The 21,990-nt window shown below is 45.6% G+C and overlaps 1 protein-coding gene across 6 annotated transcripts in view; it reads left to right on the top strand.

Annotated features, from left to right (window-relative positions):
• The window catches only part of CHD9 (chromodomain helicase DNA binding protein 9), a 278,999-nt gene that overhangs the window by 34,534 nt on the left and 222,475 nt on the right, over positions 1 to 21,990 (top strand). Inside the window, exon 3 of one of the 6 annotated variants that reach the window (XM_063612687.1) lies at positions 10,807 to 10,932. The exons of the other annotated variants lie outside the window; for them this stretch is intronic. The gene's annotated coding sequence lies outside the window, so the exon portion shown is untranslated. The remainder of the gene's footprint in view (positions 1 to 10,806; positions 10,933 to 21,990) is intronic. 6 annotated transcript variants of the gene reach the window in all.

Genomic DNA, 21,990 nt, shown 5'->3' with positions numbered 1-21,990 from the left:
ACATGCACTTATTTTTTTTTTTTTTTTTTTTTGAGACGGAGTCTCATTCTGTTGCCCAGGCTGGAGCGCAGTGGCACGATCTCAGCTCACTGCCAGCTCCGCCTCCCGGGTTCACGCCATTCTCCTGCCTCAGCCTCCCGAGTAGCTGGGACTACAGGTGCCTGCCACCACGCCTGGCTAATTTTTTTGTACTTTTAGTAGAGTCGGGGTTTCACCGTGTTAGCCAGGATGGTCTCGATCTCCCGACCTCCTGATCCACCCTCCTCGGCCTCCCAAAGTGCTGGGATTATAGGCTTGAGCCACTGTGCCTGGCCGACATGCACGTATTTACTTGAGCTGATGTCACTGCATCTATAGGGGCTGAGAGGGCAGGAGGAGTGGTTCATTACAGGGCATTGCAGGAGGTGTTGGGCATGGTTACCCAAATGAAGGTGAGGCCAGGCATAGTGGCTTACTCCTGTAATCCTAACACTTTGGGAGGCCAAGGCAGGATGATCGCTTGAGGCCAGGAGTTAGAGACCAGCCTGGGCAACATAGTGAGACCCTGTCTTTACAATAAAAATTAGCTCAGCCAGGCGTGGTGGCTCACACCTGTAATCCCAGCACTTTGAGAGGCTGAGGTGGGCGGATCACGAGGTCAGGAGTTCGATACCAGCCTGGCCAGTATGGTGAAACCCCATCTCTACTAAAAATACAAAAATTAGCCGAGCATGGTGGTGCGTGCCTGTAGTCCCAGCTACTCGGGAGTCTGTGGCAAAAGAATTGCTTGAACCTGGGAGCCGGAGGTTGCAGTGAGCTGAGATCGTGCCACTGCACTCCAGCCTGGGTGACAGAGTGAGACTCTGTCTCAAACAACAATAAAAATAATAATAATTAGCCAGCCATGGTGGCATGCACCTGTAGCCCCAGTTACTTGAGAGGCTGAGGCAGGTGGATCACTTGAGCCCAGGAGGTCGAGACTGCAGTGAGCTATGATGGTGCCACTGCACTCCAGCCTGGGTGACAGAGTGAGATACTGTCTCAAAAAAAACAAAACAAAATAAAAGAAAATGAAGATGAATAGATACTAATGGCAAAACTGAAGGTGCTTGCTATAAATGCTTTGTAAGTCCTCGGGCACATTATTGAAGATCATAAAACAATAACTCCCTTCTCCTATCTCATGGAGCATTTTTTATTCCTTTTCAGATAAGTTTCACATATTTAATCTCTTTGAGCTTCATGACAGTCCTATGAGACAAACACGAGTACAGATATTGTCTTCCCATTTTTACAGATGAGGAAATCAAAGCACAGAGCAGGTGAGGACTTTGCCCATGGTCAACATGGCAAGGTAGTGTGGACTGTGCCTAGAGTCACACAGAGACACAACTGGCTCTGAATTCCCTGGCAGATCCACTGGGACTGGAAACTAGGACATTCAGGGTATGGGTTAATCAAGGCCTGCCCTGGGGTTTGGATCACCCACCCAGGTTCGTTCCTCAGTAAACAGTTTGGACTGATGGCAGTTGGGTATGTCAAGGACCCATTGTTGATGCCCTGGCAGGTGGCAAGGGAAAGAACTGGAAGGAAAGACACTGGCACACCAGGAACACCCTCACATGACTGATCCCCTTAACAGGAGGCAGCTGGGTACAAGACTTGGTCTTCCTCGTCCCAGAAAAAAATGCCAATCAAAAATAAAACAAAAAGAAGGGGAGGCCACACTGGTTGCAGGGCTGGTTCCTGGACTTCTCTCAAGGGAACTTGATCCTGGAGCCAAGAGCATCCTTTGCCAGGATGTGGAGGGAGAGAAGAATCCCCCAGTCAAATGGGGATGGTTTGGCCAGAGTCTCAGCATCCTCTTAAGTGTTGCTGACATCTCCAAAGAGCCTTCCAAAAATCAGCGTCCCTCCTCTGCCTCCAGGTTCTGAACACATTGAGAAAGAAGACAAAGGAATGGCAGGGAGCCAGCATACCACCTTAATTACCACTAAAGCTAGCATGGAGGTTGCAGCTGAGTGTGAGAACAAAATGAGCTTCCTGACAGAGCCTCGGAGAAGGATGGGGCTGAGCCGATCATTCCAGAAAGCCTTCCCAAGTCACCCACTCAGATCAGTCATTCCATTACCCTGGACAGTGAGAGTGAAGATAAAGAGGGGTGTTTAGGGAAAATCTCTCCTTGTGAAAACCAAAAGCAGGAAAACATGTGACTGTGGCAAGGTATTAATCTCTCTGCACATCAGTCTCTCTTCTTCAGTATAATGGGGATAGTGACAGTGAGGGTTCTGTGGGATCACGTGTATGACGGTCCTGTCATACAGTAATCATTCAGTAAAGGCTGTTTTTGTGTGCAGTCCAGGTTCATGGCAGGTGGCCTTTCTTTCCTCCCCGGCACGAAGCCCAGGGCCCCAGAGTCATGCTGGGCTTGTGTATCGCTCTTTCTCTCCAGCTGTAAAAATTCATGAGAATGTGGGTGTGTGGTGGCTTTCCATTTTCTTGGCTTCTCCCCAGGCTATGTTCTCCCACTTGGGGGCAGGGGGGTGGCAGACATCCTTTTCACAGCGGTGAGTGCCACCCCACCCCAACCCCCATGCCCTGCCCCAGCAGAGTCTGGCTCAAAGTTCAAAGCCAGGGTGGCTTTGTTGAGTAATTTGGTGACATTGCCTGCTTGCCTGCCCACCATGCAGGGGTAAGTCTCGCTCTCACATGCCCATTTGCTAGGCATCTGCTGCCCTGTGTTTTGTGGTGTGGAGGACGGGAACAGGCTCACCCCCCCGACTGACCGCGGTGAGGCTCAGCTTCCTTCCTCTCCCCCACCCTTGGGCTCTCAGTCCCACACACAGCCCCACTCAGTGAGGTTTCAGATCTGCTCCCAGGCTGGTTGGCGCTGACTCCATCTGGATCCACACCAACCCCTTCCTCCTGGGGGTTCAGAGTGTTCTTGGAAGAAAGCCTGGGAAGGGAAAGGCCTTCTCCAGCATTCCCCATCCAGTGGTTGGCTGACAGCATAGAACTGAGCTGCCAAGAACGCTGGAGTCAGACAGAACTGAGTTCAAATCCCCGGGCGACCTTGGGCAAGCTGCTCTCTCTGCTTCAGTTTCCTCATCTGTAAAAAATGTGACAGTAACAGGATCTGCCTCCTGGGATGATTATGAGGATTCAGGGAGATACTAACTGTGATGTCCTCACCCCTACATCTGGCAGGTGGGAAGTGCTTAAGAAATGGTGGCCCTGGAGTCAGGGATCCCCTGCCTTCCCATGGGTGTACTCACAGGGAGGAGGCGAACGCCGTCTCCTTTTGCTCATCCCACCTCCCAAATTAAACCCCTGCCGTAGTTACTCTGACATGACCAAACTGGTTTGGTTTCCTGCAAACTCCTTTTGGACAAAGACTCTGTTTCATTTGTCTTATAACTCCCATGCCTAGTGTGGTCCTGGCACTTACACAGCACTAAATGTTTGGAATAAATAAGTGGAGGATAAAGGAGCAAACGAGTGCCTGGTGGGCAGCATCTGTTCAAGGACTGTTTTCTGAACTCCAGGCAGTTATTTCTGTCCCTTCCATTTTCCCTCTCTCCTTCCTCCCTCCCTCCCTTCCTTCTCTCCTTCCTTCCTTTTGACCTTCCTTCTTCAGACCTCCTTTTCTTCTTGCTAAATGGAAAGAGCTTCCTCCTTTCCTTTTCTTGTGATATCCAAGCTGCAAGAGCATCCCTTGAGAGCCCTTCACCCAGCCGAGAGCAGCGATTCCTCTTTCAAATCGAGTCTGTCCCCTGACTCATTCATTAAAATGCATAGGGCATGTGACCAAACTGCATAATGAGTCTCTCATGAGGAAGGCTTGGAGGCAGGGAGATGCTGCCAACTGCAAAGGCAAATACTTCCCCCCCAGCTGTGGATCAGGCTCATTGGCTGTCATACCCTGGGAAGACTGGGGGCTGCCGTTCATCTCCAGTAAATCAGCCAAGCCCTGGAGAGCTGCAGCCTGGCGCAGGCTGTACGGTCTTGGAAGCTGTGTTGCTTTGGAGAATCCAACCCATGACCTTTTCTCAACCTTCTTCCACTCCCATTTCTAGTTTTTCATTTATTTAAATATACTTTTAACTCCATAGGTGATATGCAAATACATGCTTATCATAAGATATGCAAACATAAAAGAAAACCCCCTTTGATAATGTCTCTGTACTGCTACCTCTCTCGGAGACAAACAACTGTTGTCACTCAGCTCTTTACCTTCCAGGGCCCTTGGGCTGCTGGGTGACAGATGCCCCATGAAGGTGATTTGGGAGCCCAAACAGCCTTTTGCCCTCCTGAAGTCCTAGGCCAGTTCTCAATAAAAACAGTCAACATTCATCTTGAGTGCCTTCTCAGCTCCCTCCCTGGCAAACTCTATGTCTGTTATGTGTAACCCCTACCCACCCTAAATCCCATCCCTGCAAAAGAACCCCACTGTCCACACTTAGGAAGCAAACAGATAAACTAGATTATTTCCTGATTGGAAATTTAGATTCGACTGTTTTCCAGAGGCACCTGCACCTTTTTTATTATTTATTTATTTATTTATTTTGAGACAGGATCTCACTTTGTCATCCAGGCTGGAGTGCAGTGGTGTGACCAAGGCTCCCTGCAGCCTCAATCTCTCAACCTTAAGTGATCCTGCCATTTCAGCCTCTCGAATACCTGGGACTACAGGTGTGCACCACCACACCCAGCTAATTTTTGCATTCTTTGTAAAAACGGGATCTCACTATGTTGCCAGGGGTGGTCTCAAACTCCTGAGCTCAAGCCATCCTCCTGCCTTTGCCTCCCAAAGTGTTGGGATTACAGGCATGAGCCATCATGCCCTGCTGCATCTGCACTTTAATATTGGATTCTTGAAGAGTGAGAAAGATATCAAAATTCAGTGACTCTCATCATTGCCTCTCAGGCACTAGGGCCACCCCTATGTTCCATTTTTAGGTGGTGAGCCTCTCTGAATCTGCAAATTCATATCACTTTGGTCAACAACCTATTCAGCTAGCTATGTGGCCTTAGGAAAATCACTGACTTCTCTGAATCGCATTAGCTCATCTGCAGAATGTGAATAACAATAGTACCCCCATTTACTGGGTTGTTGTAAAGCTTAGATAGGATTATCTATTACAGCCCTAAGCACTAGGCATGGCACATAGCCAAGATGCAATTAATGTTAGGGATTATCATCATCATCATTATTTTTACTCTAATCTGTCATAACACAATTCACTCATTCAAGAACTATTTATTGAGCACCTGCTATGTGCCAGGCATTGTCCTTGACCCTTAGAGTAGGGCAGTGAACGAGTCATACAAGGTTCCTGCCTTCCAGGGGCTTACATTCTAGTACACACGTACCACACCTTTCTGTTTGATAAGCACTTTCTTCCCCATTGTGTCATGTTGTTCTCACTAATGCCTTTCAATCAGGCAAAGGCAGTATGATTGTCCGCATTGTATAGATAGAAAGCTGAGGCTTAGAGAATTAAGCTAATGGAGATAGCTAGAAAGTGGCCAGGTACAACTTGATCTAGGGTCCTCCTGGCTCGTTTCTGTGCTCTCTCATGATGGACACTGATGATTGTTTTGGGGTATTGTGGTGAGGGGCATGGAAGCAGCTCTCAGAGCCTTGAGAGCTCTGATCCACCAGCAGAAGCACAAAAGAGAACCAGGGAATGGCTTTGGTTCGACTGTGAGTGTCCCAGTGAGTTCTGTCCATGAAGTCTGTCAATGACTGGGCCTAACAATGTGTGCCTCTGCCTGATGTCAGCCTTGGGGGCCTGGAGGAGACTTTATCTTAAGGAAAAAGTGCTTGCTTCAGCACGTGGCCAGTGGGGCCTGGCTGTGACAGCAGGCAGCTCTGCTGTGGCAGCTCAGCTGTCTGAGAGCACTTCCCCTTGGGTTCCCCGCAGAGCAGGAGAGAAGGTGTCTAGGCCTACGGGCTTGGTGACCAAACTGCATGGTTTCTGGTAGTGTGCCTGGAACTCCTGCTGTGCAAGATTTCCTATATACACCCAGCATCCGCCTAGTCTGGGTTGGGCGGGGCAGGGCTGATCCTGTCTGAGAACACAGGAACTGGGAGTCTGTACCAGGGCAGGTGGCAGGGGCAGGCCTGGCAAAGACCAGGGGGAGAGGACACCAAGGGCCAGCCACCGCACAGAGACCAGTGACTGAACATGGCTGGGCCAGGGGTGTTTCCCAGCCCCGTCACAGTGAAAACTCACCCGTACCCGGTGACCCCAGGTGACAATTCTGAACCTGCAACAGCAGTGCATAACTGATAGTGTCACCTCTGCCTAATCCTCCTGGAAACACACACACACCCTGCTTTATTTCCCGTCTCTCAACACCCTTCCTTATGGGTACTTCATACCAGTCCCAAGAGCAGGCTTTTGTTTTTCTTTTTTTTTTTTTGAGATGGAGTCTTCCTCTGTTGCCCAGGCTGGAGTGCAATGGCGTGATCTTGGCTCACTGAAACCTCCGCCTCCCGGGTTCAAGTGATTCTCCTGCCCCAGCCTCCTGAGTAGCTGGAATTACAGGCATGCCCCACCACACCCCGCTAATTTTGTATTTTTAGTAGATACAGGGTTTCATCACGTTGGTCAGGCTGGTTTTGAACTCCCGACCTCAGGTGATCCACCCGCCTCGGCCTCCCAAAGTGCTGGGATTACAGGCGTGAGCCACTGCGCCCGGCCTTGTTTTCCTTTTTACTGAATTTAAGTGCTTAGGGTTATTTACAATCTTTGACTCATGACATTCTTTCGTCTTCAGTTAGACCTTGTGCAACCTGCATCTGGTAATTTGTTATTTATCTGTTTGTGTATTTCCTTATAATACAGTCACTCCACTGCACGTTCTTCCCTTGTGTTCCTCCCTTCCCATTACTTTGCCTTCCCTGCCCTATTCTGAATCTTGAGTTCATCATTCCTTTGCTTCTCTAAAAAATAATGCTTTTTCAAATATGTTTCTAAAAGCCATATTGTTTAGATTTGTTGTTTTTTCTTGCGTAAAGGAATATCCTGGCTAGGCGCAGTGGTTCACGCCTATAATATCAGCACTTTGGGAGGGGGAGGCAGGAGGATCACTTGAAACCAGGAGTTCAAGACCAGCCTGGGCAACACAGCAAGACCCTGTCTCTAAAAAAAAAAAAAAATTAAAATTAAAACAAAAAAAAATATCCTGCTATATGCAGCTTTCTTGGGTATACTTTTTTCTCATAATATTATGTGGCTAAAACTCACCCATAGTGTAGCATTCAGCTATGGTCCACTTGTTGTCCCTGCTCTATTGCAGTTCTCCCTAGTATGTTCCATGGGAATTTACCAAATCTCCTGTTAGTGGACATTTGGGTTGTTACCAGCTTTCCATGACTTTGAACACGCTAAGCTGATCATTTTTGTCTATGTCTCCAGGGAAACAATGTGAATTTACCAATTTACAATCCTGGTAACAACAAACATATAAAGATTCAATTGATCTGTATTCTTTCCAACAACTTGGTATTATCAAGCTTCTTAATTTTTTCCAACTGAGAGGCTATTAAGTGATATCTTATTGTGATCTCTTTATGGTTATTGCCTTTCCAAATATGGTTTACAGTGGTCAGTTGGTGGAGCAGTGGGGGTCATCCTGCAAGGGGACTGTGATTTTTTTTTTTTTTTTTTTTCTTCAGAGATAGGGTCTCTAAAACTCAGGCTGGATGGAGTTCAATGGCACAATCATGGGTCACTGCAGCCTCAACTTCCTGGGCTCAAGCAATCCTCTCGCCTCAGCCTCCCAAGTGTTGAGATTACCAGCATGAGCCACTATGCCCAGTCAAGACGTGAGGATTTAATGAAGCACAGAATGCTTGCAAAGCCTGTGCTAATTAGGACCATGTCACTGTCTTATTCAACTTTGGGTCGCCAATACCCAACACAATGCCGGGTACCTCATCATTATCAAAACAACAATATGATAATATTAGGTTGGTGCAAAAATAATTGTGATTTTTGCCGTAACATTTATTGAGTGCTTATTAAGTGCCAGGTGCTATATTAACTGACACCTTTACTTTTATTATTTCATTTAATTATTCTAGAAACTCTATAAGTTAAGTTCTATACTACCCCAATTTTGTAGATGGGAAACTGAAACTAAGTGTCTCCCAGAATCACACAGGTAGTAAATGATAGAGCCAGGATCTGAACGCTGGCATCTGACACCTAAGTCCTGAGCTACTATATTATAGGTGCTCAATAAATTCTTGAATGAAATAACTTTACTGTGTTATTCTCTTTTATGTTGCTTATAACCAAATGCTTGAAACTGGATAATTGGTAAAGAAAAGAAATTTCTTTACAGTTACAGAGGCTGAGAAGTCCCAGGTCAAGGGGTCCTATCTGGTGACAGCCTTCTTGCTTGAGGGGACTCTCTGAAGAGTACTAAGGTGGTCCAAGGTGTTGCATGGTGAGGGGGCTGAGTGTGCTAACATGTTAGCTCAGATCTTTGTTCTTCTTATAAAGCCATCAGTCCCCACTCATGAATTAACCCATTCATTAGGGCAGAGCCCTCATGATGCAAGCACCGTTTAAAGACCACATCTCTCAATACTGCCACATTGGGGATTAAAGTTCAACATGAGTTTTAGAGGAGACAAATATTCAACCCACAGCACCTACCCATAACCAGAGATAGGGTCACACACCATGGTACTTTTACTTTTTATCTCTTATCAAGTATATTTGAAATGCACTTACATTTTGATTATAAACATGGCTTAAAGGACTTAACTCAATTTATAATTGGTTATAGTTTCTCAGCAATCATGCAGACTTGAGAACTCTTGCTGTGAGAGATATCTAACTCACAGATTATTCTCAAATACGAATTCCTCCTTTATCAACAATTCCTCTAACCTCGCTTTCTCCTTCCTTCCTTCCTTCCTTCCTTCCTTCCTTCCTTCTTCCTTCCTTCCTTCCTTCCTTCCTTCCTTCCTTCCTTCTTCCTTCCTTCCTTCCTTCCTTCCTTCCTTCCTTCCTTCCTTCCCTCCCTCCTTCCTTCCTTCCTTCCCTCCCTCCTTCCTTCCTTCTTTCTTTCTCTTTCTTTTTTTTTCAGAGTCTTGATCTGTCACCCAGGCTGGAGTTCCTGGGTGATGATCATAGCTCACTGCAGCCTTAAACTCCTGGGCTCAAGCAATCAGCCCACATCAGTGTCCCAAAGCACTGGGATTACAGGCATGAGCCACCGTTCCTGACCTGTTGTGTCTATTATTGACCCACAAGGGCAGAGATATTTGTATGCTTAGTTTTGTCTGTATCTTTAGTGAATTTAGCACTTAATGTGTCCCTAGTACTGTAACTGTGTGTGGCACAGAGAGGTAACTCAACAAATATTTATTGAATGAAGAAATAAATGCATGCTTGCAGGAATGGATGAATGAGTGAATGAATCAATGAATACTAAATTGAATAGTTAATGAAAATTGACGATATTATTTTGATTTTGTGGTTTTTAAAAATTTTGGAACCAGGCTGGGCGCGGTGGCTCACACTGTAATCCCAGCACTTTGGGAGGCCGAGATGGGTGGATGACCTGAGGTCAGGAGTTCGAGCCCAGCCTGACCAACATAATGAAACCCTGTCTCTACTAAAAATACAAAAATTAGCCAGGTGTGGTGGCAGGTGCCTGCATTCCCAGCTAATCGGGAGGTTGAGGCAGGAGAATCACTTGAACCCAGGAGGTGGAGGTTGCAGTGAGCCGAGATCGTGCCATTGCACTCCAGCCTGGGGGACAAGAGCGAGACTTCGTTTCAAAAAAAAATTGGAACCAACTATTTTTTCAGGTTTCAGACATTTCTGTAAACAAGTAGAAAAGCTGGGAGGCAGACAGGCATGGTGGCTCACGCCTGTAATCCCAGCACTTTGGGAGGCCGAGGCGGGTGGATCACCTGAGGTCAGAGTTCAAGACCAGCCTGGCCAACATGGTGAAACCTCGTCTCTACTAAAAATACAAAAATTAGCTGGGCCTGGTGTTGGGCATCTGTAATCCCAGCTATTTGGGAGGCTGAGGCAGGAGAATTGCTTGAACCCAGGAGGTGGAGGTTGCAGTGAGCTGATATGGCTCTGCCCCGCTCCAGCCTGGGCAACAGAGTGAGACTCCGTCTCAAAAAAAAAAAAAAAAAAAAGAAAAGCGAAAAGCTGGGAGGCCTGAGATTTTGTGTGTATTATACCTAAGGGATGAAAAAGTCCTGACCTGGAGACTCAAAACAATGTTTGGCTGCATTTTTCTTTGTCTCTTGTAAACCAACATCAGCAATGAGCAGGCCACCTCAAGTGTGACTCAATCAACGAGGCAGGAGGCATTCAAAACAAAACAGAAAACTCCTGGCAGCCTTAATGTAGTGATTTTTCTAGCAATCTACATGAGCATCCAGGCCCAATGCACCCCATTACATATGCAAAACATCTGACATTTGTGTAACAAGCCCTTAACCCCTGGCTGTTATTCTTATTTCCAAACTGGGGTGCATCATTAGATAAATGCAGAAATCAGGAACCGTCACTCCTAGTCAAGCGTCTGTGGCTCAGTTCTCAGAGCCAGGCCAAAGGAGTAATTATAGCTTTCCTCTATAGTGTACAGGGCAGGAGGCTGATTTAATAAAGGAAGCCTACTGTCTGTCTCCAGCCTGGCTCTGACTCATGGAACGAGGGAGTCCCAGAGCACTACCCACAGAGGGTGGGTGGTGAGCAGCTGAGGGTGGGAGGTGAGGGTGGCCGCTAGCAAGGCCTGGGCCCAGAGCCCTGAGAATGAGGAAACTCCCTGCTTGGCCAGGAGGAACCTGCAGCTGGAGCCAGAGGAAGTGAGGCTCAGACAGAGCAGCTGCTGTTCCAGCAACAGCAGCAACTGCCGCACCCCTGAAAGGAGGCCCCTGCCGTGTGGACCCGTAAAATAAAATGGGTTAGTAGTTTTCATATTCAGAATTGATTGGGGGAAACGATCGAATTGCTTCTAATAGAGATGGCCACCTTTGTGTGCTATACCAGGGTCTTTGGTTTCTTTTAGGAGCCTGGGTCGATGGAGTCTGGAGTGATGAGCGTTCGGTTAATTTGGTTTCTCACTTTGGCAGCTAATTAGGTCTTCACGACCACAGAGAGAGTTCTGAGCTGGGAGTGGTTTCAGCTACACCGAGGGGGACAGCCCGCTCTGGAATGGATTTGTGTTCTACCTTAGATAGGTCACCAGAGGTCATCTTATCCTTCCTTCTGCCTCCAGCTGCTTTCTCCTTCCTCCCCTGACAATCAGCCAGACAGAGGCAACCTGACCTCTTCCTCCTCCGGGCGGGAGATTCGGCTCCACCCCTTCCCTTCCCGCTGAGTCACACACCTCCCAGTCAGGTGATCCTCCCCTGGGCCCTTCTGAGAGCACCTTGACCTATATTCCGTTCTCTCCATGACAGCAGACTCTTAAGAGTCCTGAGAGAGAGCCCGCCAGGCCAGCGGGCTTGGTGCCCTGGCAGCTCCAGACTGCAGACCAGGCGCCCCGGGCAGCGGGAGGGGGTGCTCCCACCCCAGAGGCCTGGAAATGGAAAGTTAGGAGGCTGGTGGCTGCGTGCAGGGCGGGGGAGGAGGAGGTGGGGAGTTGAGTCAGCTGGGAAAGCTGACAGCCACTGGCGGCCGCGTGCTTCCTCCCCTCCCTCTCTGGGCTCCTCAGCTCCCTGCCAGGCCCTGACCAAGCAGGCTGCAGGGGATGAAGCGGTGAAGGGCAGATGCCATTGTGGCTGGGTGATACTGCAGCCCACGGGGAGAGTGAGGAATTGTGCAAATAATGGGATAAACCTACATGACTCACCCGGAGAATGTGAGCCGAAGAAAACTTCTCCCGCCACAAGGACCGAATTCCCATTCCTAAATTATCCACCAAATGGCCCCTACTTATTTTGTCTATGGGTTCTTTGTACAGTTGCTGCCTGTACAGTCTTTGTGTCCTCTGAATGTGAGGAGAATGGGGCTGCTATGGGAAAGGAAATTAAAAGAGAAGTGATCCTTGGTTATCATGCCTGTAAAAAGCGATATTAACTGAAAATCACTGTTCCTTTTGAATTAGAAAGCACTCTGAATTTAGACTCATTCGTCTTTTTTTTTTTTTTTTTTTCTCCAAAACACAGGGTCTTGCTCTGTTGCCCAGGCTGCTGGAGTAAAGTGGCTCATCATAGCTCAGTGAAGCCTGGGACTCCTGAGCTCAAGTGATCCTCCTGCCTCAGCCTCCCAAGCAGCTGGAACTACAGGCATGCACAACCATGCCCGACTAATTTTTTAATTTTTTTGTGGGGATAGAGTCTCACCATGTTGTCCAGGCTGGTCTTGAACTCTTGGGCTCAAGCAATCCATCCACCTTGGCCTTGGCTTTTTGAAGTGCTGGGATTACAGGCGTGAGCTACCACCCTCAGCTTGAGTAGAATCTACCTTCACAAACACTTAGAAGCTCTATGACATTGGCAAGTCACTATAGGCCTCTGTCTCCAATCTGTAATATGGGGACTTTTAATAAAACCATCCTACTACTACATCAGATGGTGTGAACACGAAATCAGATGATGTGCATAAAACATGTTATTATATATAATTATGTGTAACTATATAATATTTTCTCTAGATGGCTGTCACTGCCCCCTACCATCTGAAAGGGTTGTTTTATTTGTTCAATATGCTCATGATAGAAGAGCCTGCCTCTGGGTGTGTTCACAAGTGTAAATAGAAAGCTGTAGCCTCTGGCTACATTAGGATTTATTGCTTCTAACAAGCAGCCCCACATAGCTTGTTTACATATTACTGACAGGTTAGGTGTACATCATCTTATTCCTTTATATCAAGGAAAGCAAGTTTATCATAAGATGGATAAAAACCTGCTGACTGGATTAAATCTTTTTTACTCCAATGTCACATTTTTTCCTTTCTTTTTTTTCTTTTTCTTTTCTTTTTTTTTTTTTTTTGAGACAGGGTTTCACTCTGTTACCCAAGCTGGAGTGCATTGGTGCAATCACAGCTCACTGCAGCCTCAAATTCCCATACTCAAGTGGTCCTCCTGCCTCAGCCTCCTGAGTAGCTGGGACCACAGGCATGTGCCACCACACTCAGCTAATTTTTAAATTTTTTGTATAGATGAGATCTCACTAAGTTGCCCAGGCCAACAATTTTTTAATCAGGATGTAAACTTATGAAGTTACTGCCTGGTGCACAGTGGGTGCCAGACGATAGGGTAGGTGCAAGTTAGATAAATGGAAGGAAAGAAGAAAGAAAGAAGGAAAGAAATTAGGCAACTATAAGAGCAAAGCTGGATTTACCAGGAAACCTCAGGGCCCTTCATTTGCACGTGTCCCTTCCAAGGCCTTGTACCTAATTTTTAATTCATAATAATGTATTCCTTTTCTAAGGAGAGTACCCCAGCATTGTATACACTTTAGGCCACACCATACTTGGATTTGACCCTTTATAAGAGGTCTGTGAGAGACCCAACCCTTGTTCTTGTTTAAGATTTTTAAGCACAAGTGAAAATCAAGTGGTGTCGGGGAGTGTGGCATTTCCATGTGGTCTCCATCATGAACTCCAAATCTGAAATTTGTAGAGAGATCATATGTAGGCCAGGTAAGGACAACAGCGTAAGGAATGGGTCGTAGGAAAAAAGTGGAGGTCAGGAATGTGTAGAATTATTGGGCCATTTCCAGTTGATTTCTGTAATCTCTCTGACACTTCAGGGCTATTGAGTTTCCAGAAGGTGTGAATCTGGGTGATGCTGGTTGCATTGCACTGGGCAGTGGAGAAACAGTGGCTTGCAATCTGGAGCTCTCTGCCTAGTCCTGGCTGGTCTTCACTAGGACTCACTCACTAACTAGTTGTTTGGCCTTAGTAGGAGTCACTTCACCTCTTTGGCCCTACGTTTCTCTACATTTAGGATATTTGATAGGTGATTTCAGAGCCCTTTGTTTTAGCTTCATGAGAGTAGGGTTCAAAACTACCTTGTTCGCAACTGTATTCCCTTTGTTGAGTACAGTGTCTAATTATTATTATTATTATTATATTAATAGTAAGATTTTTTCATAGTGCTTACAGATGAGGAAACTAAAGTGCAGAGCTGTTAAATAAATGTCCTAGGTCACCCAGCTAGTAAGTGGCAGAACCTGATTCAAACCCAAACAGTCTCACTCCAGAGTCTCTCTTCTGAACTGAGACACTCTATACCCACAATAAATATTTTTTTAATAGATTTAGGCCATGCGTGGTGGCTCACACCTGTAATCCCAGCACTTTCGGAGGCCGGGGCGGGAGAATCGCTTGAGGCCAGGATTCAAGACCAGCCTGGGTAACATAGCAAGACCTCATCTCTGCAAAAAAATAAAAAATTAGCCAGGCATGGTGGTGCGTGCCTGTAGTCCTGGCTACTCAGCAGGAAGCTGAGGCAGAAGGATTGCTTGAGCCCAGGAGTTCAAGGCCACAGTAAGCTGTGATGGTGCCACTGAACTCCAGCCTGGATGACAGAATGAGACCCTGTCTCTTTTTTTTTTTTTTTTTTTGAGGCAGAATCTTGCTCTGTCGCTCAGGCTGGAGTGCATTGGCGCGATCTCGGCTCACTGCAAGCTCCGCCTCCCGGGTTCACGCCATTCTCCTGCCTCAGCCTCCTGAGTAGCTGGGACTACAGGCACCTGCCACCACGCCCAGCTAATTTTTTGTATTTTTAGTGGAGACAGGGTTTCACCATGTTAGCCAGGATGGTCTCAATCTCCTGATGTTGTGATCTGCCCACCTCGGCCTCCCAAAGTGCTGGGATTATAGGCATGAGCCACCCCACCCGGCCCTGACCCTGTCTCTTAAAAAAAAAAAAAAGGTAGATTTTTATTTTCTTTATTTTTTATTTTTTTTCTTTTTCTTTAAAAAAGAGATGGGGTTTCATCATGTTGCCCAGGCTGGTCTCGAACTCCTGAGCTCAAGTGATCCTCCTGCCTCGGCCTCCCAAAGTGCTGGGATTACAGGTGTGAGCCACCACGCCCAGCTTAGCTTTTATTTTTAGAACAGTTTTAGATTTGCAGAAAAATTGAGCAGATAGCACAGAGAGTTTGATGAATGAGCAAATCAGTGAATGGAGTATCCCTTGATGGAGGCGCTGATTCATTACCCAAGGCAGGTTGAAAGGGAACTCATCTTTCTGTGAGTTCTCTATGTGCCCAGCACTTTATATATGCTATTTACTTTATTCTTACAGCCAGTTTGTTAAATAGGGAGCATTAACCTCATTTTGCAGTGAGCAAGCTGAGGTTCAGAATGGCTAGGAGACTTGCCCTAAGTCATCCAGCAGATGAGGGGGTAGAGCTAGAAAGTTCTTATCTATCTCATCCTAAAGATCACATTTGCTTTTTTCTCTGATTGAAAACTTCAAAGTTATCCTCAAAAGGTATTTTTGTCTTGTATATACCTAACATTGGTCTCTAGTGCCTTATAGTTTTTAAGATGCTTTTGTACCCTTCTTTACCTTTTGGTCATCACAACAGCACAGGAAGGTGAGTAAGGCAGCTTTTATGATTGCATTTCATAGAGGCAGCTACTCGGGCTTAAAACATTAAGCTTATATATGAAAAGGGCTGAGGTAGCTTCAGGACTGGAACACAAATATGTTGATTTCCTACTCCATGGCCTTCCCTTCTTGACAAAGCATTCTTCTGTTACAAACGACTTCATTGCACAGCATTCTTGCTGGGCCTGCACGGGAAATACCTGGTTTGCTCTGGTCGTGGAGCTGCTCCTCTTCCCTGGAGTTGGCCAGGGGAATTTTTCTAAAATCTAAGCTTTGACTGCATTTAACTCCTTTCCTAAATATTTGGAGGGAAAGGGTGAACTCTGACATTTTATTTTTTCCCCCTTGTATTTAACCAGCACAAAGATTTGGCCATTTTCAATTAAAGAATGTTGTTTCCGATTATGGCACAGTTAGAAACTGCATTGCCAATGTTGGAAACTCATTTCATGATGGCAGCAGAGCAGAGATTTCCACTCTGCCCTTGGCTCTCAGGCCACTATTGGTATACCTTGGAAGCCAGCAAATTCTCTTGGGTACTTCTCCTTCCTTGACAGCCCCTAGCTGAAAGCACCCAACTCAACTCATCACCCTGGAGGAGAGATTCTTATTTTGTTAAATTTTTTTTTATTTTGATAACAATTCAAACCTACAGAAACTGTATAAGAAAGTTACAATGAGCTGGGTGTGGTGGCTCATGCCTGTAATTCCAGCACTTTGGGAGGCCAAGGCGGGCAGATCACTTCAGGTCAGGAGTTGAAGACCAGCCTGGCCAACATCATGAAACCCCATCTCTACTAAAAATAGAAAAAATTAGCTGGGCGTGGTGGCAGGTACCTGTAATCCCAGCTACTCGGGAGGCTGAGGCAGGAGAATCACTTGAACCCAGAAGGTGGAGGTTGCAGTGAGCTGAGATCGTGCCACTGCACTCCAGCCTGGGTGACAGAATGAAACTCCGTCTCAAAAAAAAAAAAGTTATAATGAACTTCTTTCTCGTATATTCTAGTTGAAGGGCTTAATTTTAAAAAATCATTTAATGTAATTTTACTACCTTGAGCCCCAAACGCCTGGGCCCAAGCTGTCTTGCTGCCTCAGCCTCTCAAGTAGCTAAGACCATGACTGGCTAATTAAAAAAAAAGCAAAAAACTGTAGAGATGGAGGTCTCGCTAATTGCCCAGCCTGGTCTTGAACTACTGTCCTCGAGCGATCCTCCCACCTTGGCCTCCCAAAGTGCTGGGATTACAGACATGAGTTACCACGCGCAGCCTCTTTAAAATATTAAGTTTATTTATTTCAGTAGGAATTATATTTGTTTGATTCAAAATTCTAAAGGATTTATAGTGAGGTGTCTCCCCTGTCCCCCCAGTATCCAGTGCACTTTCTAGAAGAAGCCAATAATTTCAGTTTCTTATGGGCCTTTCCAGAGATATTTCATATATACGTATGTAAATGTATATAAGCAAATATGGTTTTATGTGCGTATTTTTGTTTTGCCTTTTTTTGTGGTAGCATACACTTATTCTACAACTTGATTTTCTCATTTGAAATTATTCTATTAATAATTTATTTCAGTCTTCTCATTTTTTAAAAATGATTTTACTGTATTCCATTGTACAGGTATTCCATAATTTGGTCAAGCAGTTCCCTAAGATGGTCACTTAGGTTGTTTCCAAACTTTTGCTAATATTAACAATACGCCAGTGAATAACCTTTTATGCATGTTATTCCATAGGAGAGTTTGCAGCTTTTAATAGAGCCTGGAATCAAAGTTATACTATGAGACTATGTCCAGGATATCATAAATTCAGGTACTTAGGAGAAGAGTCATTCCTTGTCTCAACATTCCTTTGATCTGGGAGTTGGTAATCTAATCTTGCATGCTGTGGGTCTTGAATTTTCACTGGTGATATCTGTCTCTGGTCACAACAACGATAAGAACTTTTTTTTCTTTTTTTTTTTGAGACTGAGTTTTACTCCTGTTTCTCAGGCTGGAGTGCAATGGCGCGGTCTTGGTCACTACAACCTCCGCCTCCTGGGTTCAAGTGATTCTCCTGCCTCTGCCTCCCAGGTAGCTGGGATTACAGGTGCCTGCCACTACGCCTATGCCTGGCTAATTTTTTGTATTTTTAGTAGAGATCGGGTTTCACCATGTTGGCCAGGCTTCGAACTCCTGACCTCAAGTGATCTGCCCACCGCAGCCTCCCAAAGTGCTGGGATTACAGGTGTGAGCCAGCGCGCCCAGCTCAGAACTTTTTTAAATGGATGATTTCATGTGCTGAAATGGCCTATTTCTCATTATTCTCCTTTGCATCGTCTCTGCTCAGCACATTGGTCAGTTAGTTCAATACAAATGGCATATGTGTTGCCATCGTGATTCTAAAATGGTCTGGGATCTATCCTTCAATTTGTGTTCTGACCTTGAAGCCAAGTTAGAACACTTGAACCAGAAGTTCAGGCTTCAGAATGTTTGCATTTGAAAAATGAACCAAAGTTTCCTAAGTGTGCTGTTTGGTGAACTCAAAGAAGCACAGTAAAAGGTATAAACACCACCAACAAAAAATGACTAATGGATATTTCCCGAAGGACAGCTGGAAGGCAGTGCTTAAAGTTAAGTAGCTAGGAACATCTTCTGTTTCTTTTTCAACTTAGGTCTTATTATAACATGTATTTACTGGGACACATTTCAGATAAAAAATGAACCCCATCATTGTTAGCTGAGAGGAAAAGAAAAAAGGTTCATAATCTAGTTAAAGATGCAACTGCCTCAGACACACATACACACACACACACACAGCACGATGTGCATATGGTGTGGTTACAGTGCAGAATCTAGCATCCTGCTTCCCAAAATGGCCTACCCTACATCTACTCTAGATTTTAAAAAAGAAGGAGGAGGAGGAAGAGGAATAGATCTTATCCTTGAAAACATTTAGAAAAGGTAATGTGTATGTTCATTGCAAAAGATACATACACAAAGGAAAGATGGCATCAAAACTTCTGAGCTCCAGGGAACTCGTCGACCAAATTATGGAATACAATGAAATCATTTTTTAAAAATGAGAAGACTGTGAAATGAATTAGAATGACTTTGAATGAGAAAATCAAGTTGTAGAATAAGAGTACATTACCACACACACAAAAAGGCATCTTTACAATATGTAGTCACCCTCACCATCTAGAAATTCTATTTTGCATCTGTTTATTGATACAATTTTCAACAGCCTGGGCAATATAGCGAGACCCTGTCTCTAAAAAAATAAATGTAGGCCAGGCATGGTGGCTCACGCTTGTAATCCCAGCATTTTGGGAGGCCTGTAATCCCAGCACTTTGGGAGGACAAGGCGGGTGGATCATCTGAGGTCAGGAGTTCAAGACCAGCCTGACCAATATGGTGAAACCCCATCTCTACTAAAAATACACAAATTAGCTGGGTGTGGTGGTATGCGCCTGTAGTCCCAGCTACTCAGGAGGCTGAGGCAAGAGAATTGCTTGAACCCGGGAGGTGGAGGTTGCAGTGAGCCGAGATTGCGCCACTGCACTCCAGCCTGGGCAACAGAGTGACACTCCATCTCAAAATAAAATAAAATAAAGTAAAGTAAAATATTAGACAGGCGTGGTGGCACATGCCTATATTTCCAGTTGCTTGGGAAGCTGAGACAGGAGGATCATTTGAGCCCAGGAGGTGAAGCTGCAGTGAGCCATGATGGCACCACTGCACTGCAGCCTGGACAACACAGCGAGACCCCATCTCAAAAAATTTAAGAAAAATAAATAAATATAATTGGCACCTTGTTACCTGAGCATGGGCATGACACGTTCATTTATTTATCAAATCTTTATTGAGTACCTACTGTAGGCCAGGTATGGTCACAGCAGTGAGGACGTAGCAATGAACAAACAAATTCTTATCCCCTGAAGCTTATGTTCTAATGGAGAGAAATATAGTAAACAAAAAAATAAGTAAAACACAGTATATCATGTGGTGCTAAGTGACAGGGAGAAAAACAAAGCAGGGGATACAATAGGGAGGGAGGGGTGAAGGGAGAGGACTACAATAAAGGAAGGCATCATTGAGAAAGTAGCACCTGAACCAAGTCTTGAAGGAGTGGAGATGATAAAGTTGGAGCCTTTCAAATAAAGTCATAAACTTTCCTTGTGGTATAATTTGAGGGCAAGACCTTTTTATCTCCAAAATGTTCTTTTTACCCACTTACTGTGATCTCTAAAATTTTATTATTAGCAATACACACTTTTAGGTTAAAATGCTAAAGTAAAAATATGCAGATATCAGGCCAAGCACAGTGGCTCATGCCTGTAGTCCCAGCACTTTGGGAGGTTGAGGTGGGTGGATCACTTGAGCTCATGAGTTTGAGACCAGCCTGGGCAACATGTTGAAACCCCATCTCTACAAAAAATACAAAAAAATTTAGCCAGGTGCGGTGGTGTGCACCTATAGTCTCAGCTACTCAGGAGGCTGAGGCAGGAGGATCACTTGAGCCCAGGAGGTGGAGGCTGCAGTGAGCTATGATTGCACCAGTGCACTCCAGCCTGGATAACAGAGTGAGATCCTGCCCCAAAAAATAGATAGATAGATAGATAGATAGATAGATAGATAGATAGATAGATAGATAGACAGACACAGATATCAATTAAAACCTCTGTGTGGGGCCGGGCATGGTGGCTCACGCCTGTAATCCCAGCTCTTTGGGAGGCCAAGGCGGGCAGATCACCTGAGCTCAGGAGTTTGAGATCAGCCTGGCCAACATGGTGAAACCCTGTCTCTACTAAAAATACAAAAATTAGCCGGGCATGGTGGTGGGTGCCTGTAATCCCAGCTACTCGGGAGGCTGAGGCAGGAGAATCACTTGAACCCAGAAGGTGGAGGTTGCAGTGAGCTGAGATCGATCCATTGCACTCCAGCCTGGGCAATAAGAGCAAAACTGTTTCAAAAATAAAATAATAAAATAAAATAAAATAAAATAAGAAACCTCTGTGTGAATATCTGATACTTTGGTAAGTTTTCATGAGGAAAGAGAGTAAGATGATTGAAGGAGAGGGAGTGTATCTGGGGATAACTGATCTTGGGATGTGCAGGGAGGAATAATGAGATGAGGGTCTGGATTGCCACTGCTGGAAAGCAGGGACCGAGCAGCTCCTTAAGAATGGTTCCTATCTCTCATGCCGTGCCCGGTTGCCCTGTCCTGGGGATAATCCTGGGGCTCTCAGCCAGTTTCTCCTAATCCCAGTGCTGAGTGAGATGCATGGGGGCACAGGAAAAAGGCTGCTGTGTGGTTTAGTGACACATCTCCTGAGGGGCAGGGGTGTTTGGAGTTGTGCTACAGATAGTAGTACAAACAGGGACACCCAGAAAGCAATTTTGGGACTCGTAGTCCAGCTAGTTTGTAGTTAATTTAACAGCCCTCAGAAAAATAAACAATTCAGGAAACACTGAAAGTTTCCTTCTTAATCAATGCAAGAAAGCAGCATTTTTTTTTTTCTCCTACCTCGGCCTCCTGTGTAGCTGGGACTACAGGCATGCACCACCATGCCCAGCTAATTTTTTGTATTTCTAGTAGAGACAGGGTTTCACCATGTTGGCCAGGCTAGTCTCCAACTCCTGACCTCAGGTGATCCACCCGCCTTGGCCTCCCAAAGTGCTGGGATTACAGGTGTGAACCACAACGCCCGTCCTAAAATCAGAATATTTTGCCTAAAAATTTGGATTCCCAGTTTCTATTGAAAAACGAGAAATTCTAGCAACATTGAACTCTTATACCCAATAGATAATAATCCCAGTAGCCGAATAGAGCTATGCACTCTCCAGTTTGTCGTCCCCACCAGTCCCTGTTGCCTCATTCCTAGCTTGTGCCCATTACTGTCTGGTCCCTGTAGGCATTTGAGTTTGTGACCGGTGGTTTAAAGCTTATGTCTATAGAAGTATTTTTGAGAACTGAACTTATAGGAACAAAGATAAACCTAAAATAGAGAAGACAATCCAGTTTCAAAAGATGACGTGAATGCCTTCAGAAATAATCTGCTTTCTTGGCTGGGTGCAGTGCCTCATGCCTGTAATGTAATCCCAGTGCTTTGGGAGGCTGAGGCCAGATGATCCCCTGAGCCCAGGAGTTCAAAACCAGCCTGGGCAACATAGTGAGACTCTGTCTCTATTAAAAACTTTAAAAAATATATTTTAAAAAGTAATGCCGCTTTCATGAGCTGGCACCATAGCTCACGCCTCTAATCCCAGCACTTTGGGAGGCCAAGGTGGATGGATCACCTGATGTCAGGAGTTTGTGACCAGCCTGGCCAACATGGTGAAACCCTGTCTCTTCCAGAAATACAGAAAAATTAGCCAGGCATGCTGGTGTGCACCTGTAGGTCAGCTACTTGGAGGCTGAGGCAGGAGAATCACTTGAACCTGGGAGGCGGAGGTTTCAGTGAGTCAAGACTGAG

This window comes from Symphalangus syndactylus, chromosome 11, assembly GCF_028878055.3.
Source record: "Symphalangus syndactylus isolate Jambi chromosome 11, NHGRI_mSymSyn1-v2.1_pri, whole genome shotgun sequence".
Lineage (NCBI taxonomy): Eukaryota > Metazoa > Chordata > Mammalia > Primates > Hylobatidae > Symphalangus > Symphalangus syndactylus.
This window is presented reverse-complemented; position numbering and strand designations above follow the sequence as displayed.